Source organism: Crocuta crocuta, unplaced genomic scaffold, assembly GCF_008692635.1.
Source record: "Crocuta crocuta isolate KB4526 unplaced genomic scaffold, BGI_CrCroc_1.0 scaffold337, whole genome shotgun sequence".
Lineage (NCBI taxonomy): Eukaryota > Metazoa > Chordata > Mammalia > Carnivora > Hyaenidae > Crocuta > Crocuta crocuta.
Window position 1 is genome coordinate 1557139 of NW_027528873.1, and position 4991 is coordinate 1562129.

Here is a 4991-nt window from a genome sequence, read left to right on the forward strand (position 1 = left end):
TAGAGTTGGGGGGGGTAATTACCGGGACCCTGGAGCAGAGGGAAAGTACCTCCCAGAAAGAAGGGCTAAAGACAGCCTACAAAGATGAGTAAGGAACAAATATTTGCTTGTGCAGGGAACCAAAAAAAAAACAAAACAAAACAAACCAACCAACAACAACAACAAAAAAACCCCTCAGTGCTGAATTGGCCAGGCACTGGAGAACCTGAGGTAGGCAGCAAGGACAGGGCTACAGTACATTCCATGGAGGAGGAGAGAAAGCTCCAAGCCAGGCCGGGATTTTGCAGCAGCTGCTGTGCCCTGATACTGAGTATCGGTGCCTCGAGGGAGGGATGAGTCAGTCCCAGCAGATCCAAGTTTAGGATAAAAGAGCCAACTGGGAAAGCACTAGGCAAACACCTTCCCTGTGAGAGCACTACTGACCATTTAGAACCAGATCCCAGCCCCATACAGGACACCAGGGAGGCCCTGGACCTGTTGGAAGGGCCCATTTGCATAGAGAATGAGAGTGAAGAGCTGTTTTAAACTGTCCCTTCCTCTACCCAGAAGTTCCCGCCAGATTTGCCACCCATTGTTTGATTTCATAGAGTTGTCTAAAACCAGGGTTGTGTTAGAGCAGAAGGCAAAGGGGGAAGTGCCAGATTATGGCTGTCAATCTCACATTATGGCTGTGAATCTCACATCTTGCTGTAGGAGGCAGGGAAGGGTGTTCTGAAACCAGAATTCTCAGTTATGGGTGTGGCTGTAAATGCATCCTGCACCCTGACGCCTCATGGGAGAGAGCTAGGAGTTGTGTGGGGATCTGGCCGGAAGGTAAGCTCCAGCGCCCCATCTTGACTTTCATGGCACTTGAAAGGATGGTAGGGTCAGGTTGCATCACTCAGCCTAAATCTGTGTGGAAAAAGAAAATGACCCGGCCCATGGTAGTTCCTGGCGAGCAGCCCCATGAACAGCACGTTAGAGACAGATTCCTGTTTTGGGGAGGAAGTTTGTGATAAGTGACTTTGATTATATGCTTTGTTTTGTAGTAAGATATACACACCATGAAATTTGCCATCTTTTAATGATTAAAAAAAATTTTTAATGTTTATTCATTTTTGAGAGACAGAGAGCAAGCAGGGGAGGGGCAGGCAGAGAGGGAAACCCAGAAGCTAAGGCAGGCTCCTGGTTCAGAGCTGCCAGCACAGAGCTGAACACAGGGCTCAGCTCGAACCCACAAACCCTGAGATCGTGACCTAACCAACAGCCACCCAGGCACACCTAAGATTTTATTTTTAAGTAATCTCTGGGGCTAATATGGGGCTTGAACTCACAACCCTGGGATCAAGAGTGGGACGCTCAGCTGACTGAGCCACCCACTCACTCCAAAGATTTTTTGATTTTTAAGTAGTCTCTACACCCAGCATGGGGCTCGAACTCACAACCCTGAGACTGAGTCACACACTCCACTGAATGAGCCAGGCAGGTGCCCCTTATTCATATAAAAATATACATGAATTCAATGACATTAATTAAAACCACAATGTTGTACAACCATCACCACTATTTACAAAACGTTTTCATCACTCTAAACAGAATCTCTGTACTCACTTGTGTGCTTATTTTTGTTGTTATTGTTTAAATAACTACTCTAAAATATGCTGGCCTCTGCTGGTAGGTGGGGTCAAGTTATGCCTAGTCAAGAGATTTCTTCACCTGAGTTTCTTTCATCACAGGGTTGCCGTGAGTTCTTTTTTGGGTAAACAGCACTGCTACTCTCCTTCATATGCACACTTACTTTAACAAAATAGAAATTATATCAAACTTCACCAAATTTAGTGCTTAACACCACAACCCTTTTACTTGCAATTCTGTGAGTCATCAAGCTGGGTAGGAATCAACTGGGCTTTTCTTCTGTTATCATTAACTAGTGTCATTTATGACCCTACAGTCTTTTGGTGGTTCAGCTCGGGCTGGATGGTCTAATATGGCCTCATCCGTATGTCCAACGCTGGCTACGGGCGTGGGTGGTACATTCCCTCCAGCATGTTACCTGTGCAGTAGGGTTCCAAGTGCAGCAAGAGAGAAAGGTTGAAAGATCCACTGTGCAAGCTGTTTTCAAGCTGCAGTCTGGCTCATCATTGCTAATGTCCCATTGTCCGAAGCAAGTCACTTGGCCAAACCCAAAGTCTATATGAGAGGGCACTTTATGAAATACAGATACATACAGTATGGTTTATTGGGGCCATAACTGTAACAATCTACCACACCTACATCCTGTTTTGCAGTTTGCTTTTCCCCTTAACGGTATATCTATTTTCCAAGTTGATATAATTATCATAACATTTTTTAATTTTTTTTTTTTTATTTCTAGGAGAGAGAGAGAGAGACAGCATGAGCAGGGGAGGGTCAGAGAGAGAGGGAGATACAGACTCTGAAATAGGCTCCAGGCTCTGAGCTGGCAGTCAGCACAGAGCCCGACGCGGGGCTCGAACCCACGAACCGCGAGATCATGACCTAAGCGAAAGTCGGACGCTTAACCGACTAAGCCACCCAGGCGCCCCTATCATAACATTTTTTAATGTTTATTTATATTTGAGAGAGACAGAGACAGAGCTGTCAGCACAGATCCTGACACGGGGTTTGAACCCAAGAACCCTGAGATCATGACCTGAGCTGGAGTCGGAGGCTTCACTGACTGAGCCACCCAGGCGCCCCTATCATAATTACATTTGTAATGATTACACAATAACTAATCAAAGGACTATGCCAAAATGTTCCTAATAAGTGTTACTTTTTGTTTTCTTTTGTGGTTGTTTACATTTTCGCTGTTATCAAGAAGCCATTAAGCTCTCCTCCTCCTCCGCTGTTGCCACCTCCGGCCGCTGCTGGTGCTGCTCATATGCTAGTTGAGTGCAGACCTTGTACCTCTGATGCAGCGGCACCTGAAGAGATTCCAGCACTCACCATGGCCCACGAAGCCTAAGGAAGGAGTCAAGACTGAGAACTGATCATATTAATTTGATGGTGACAGGATGGGATGGTTCTGTGGTGTGGTGTAAAATTAAGAAGCATATACCACTTCATAAACTAACGAAAGCCTTTTGTGAACAGCAGGATTTGTCAATGAGGCAGATCGATTCTGATTTGATGGGCGGATGCACCTGCACAGTTGGACATGGAGGATGGGATATGATTGATGTGCTCCAGCAGCAGACTGGAGGTGTCTACTGAAAAGGGAAACTACTTCACTCCAGGACTCTGCTCCTCCAGGCGGAGAGGAGATTCTCCATTAGAAAACCACAGTTCGGTTCCACCACATCCTGACTACTTTAGTTTTCTCTATTCTTTCATTTTCCCCTTCCCCATTCCTTTATTGTACATAAAGTAACTGTGTACGTGCACAAGCATATTGCAGGTTGTTGTTGTTGTTGTTGTTTTTAACTAAATGGCCGATGTTATGTTTGGTGCATGTCAAATGGAGATTGGATGGAGAAAAATACTGGTTCTGTGAAAATACCCCCTTTCTCCATTAGTGGCATGCTCATTCAGCTCTTATTTTTAGATTCCAGTAACTTTTGCTCTCGCTGTTTAACAGAAAAGGAACAACATAAAAATCCTTACATACCTTGTTTGATTGAAGAATTTTAATGTTTTTCTCCTATCATTGTAAAACCAAGGGCAATTTTATAACTTTTTTGTACGTAGCTGTTACATGTAGGGCACTCTGTCTTTAAGTGGGGATAAATTACTCTAAAAGAAATGAATCCTAGGTACTTTTCCCTTCCAAGTCAGCCTCTTATTGTTTAAACAAATTTCTTGTTTTAAAAAAAGTCATTAAATAGATATTTGTTGAATGTCTACTATATGTAAGGACGTATTCAAGAGCACTAAGACACCTATTTGCTTAGATTTTTTTCGGGGGAAATTCAGATAAACATGAATATATAAAAAGCACTATGGAGAGAGAGCAGAGAAGGTAGATTACATCTTGGAAAGAAGTTGAGGTGGGAAGGGTTAACCATTTAAAGTTTGCTTAGGGGCGCCTGGGTGGCTCAGTCTTTTAAGAGTCCAACTTCAGCTTAGGTCATAATCTCATGTGTCAGGCTCTGTGCTGACAGCTCAGAGCCTGGAGACTGCTCCAGGTTCTGTGTCTCCCCCTCTCTCTCTCTGTCTCAAAAATAAATGAACATTAAAAAAATGCTTTTGGGGGTGCCTGGATGGTTCAGTCAGTAGAGCATCTGACTCTTGATCTCAGGGTCATGAGTTTGAGCCCCACAAAGGGGTAGAGATTGCTTTTAAAAGGTGGCTTAAATTGGGCATCTAGGTGGCTCCGTGGGTTGGATGTTCAATTCTTGGTTTCAGCTGAGGTCATGATCTCACAGTTTGTGAGTTCAAGCCCTGTGTCTAGGTCCAAGCTGATAGCTTGGAGCCTGCTTGGGATTCTCTCTCTCTCCCTCTCTCTCTCTCTGCCCCTCCCCTGCTCTCCTGAGCTCTCTCTCTCTCTCTGAAAATAAATACAATTTTTAAAAATGACTTAAATAAAGGGAACCTTAAAAAAATAAATATGGGTGTCTGGCTGGCTTAGTCTGTAGAGTTTGTGACTCTTTTTTTTTTAATGATTTTTAAAATGATTTTTTATTTATTTCTGAGAGAGAGAGAGAGAGACAGTGTGAGCAGGGGAGGGTCAGAGAGAGAGGGAGACACAGAATCTGAAGCAGGCTCCAGGCTCTGAGCTAGCTGTCAGCACAGAGACTGATGTCGGACTCGAACTCGCGGACGGTGAGATCATGACCTGAACTGAAGTCGGATGCTTAACCAAATAAGCCACCCAAGCGCCCCTAGGGTTTGTGATTCTTGTCTTTAGGGTCGTGAGTTCAAGCCCCACACTGGGTCTTGAACCTACTTAAAATTTAAATACACACACACACACACACACACACATATATATGTATACATACATGGATGTATACATGAAATAAACCCACAAACAACTAACTAAATAAATAAGA

At 44.0% G+C, this 4991-nt stretch overlaps 1 pseudogene; it reads left to right on the forward strand.

The window, feature by feature from the left end:
- The first annotated feature begins 2912 nt into the window (after positions 1 to 2912).
- On the forward strand, positions 2913 to 4420 carry LOC144225447 (small ubiquitin-related modifier 2 pseudogene; annotated as a pseudogene).
- The last annotated feature ends 571 nt before the right edge of the window (positions 4421 to 4991 follow it).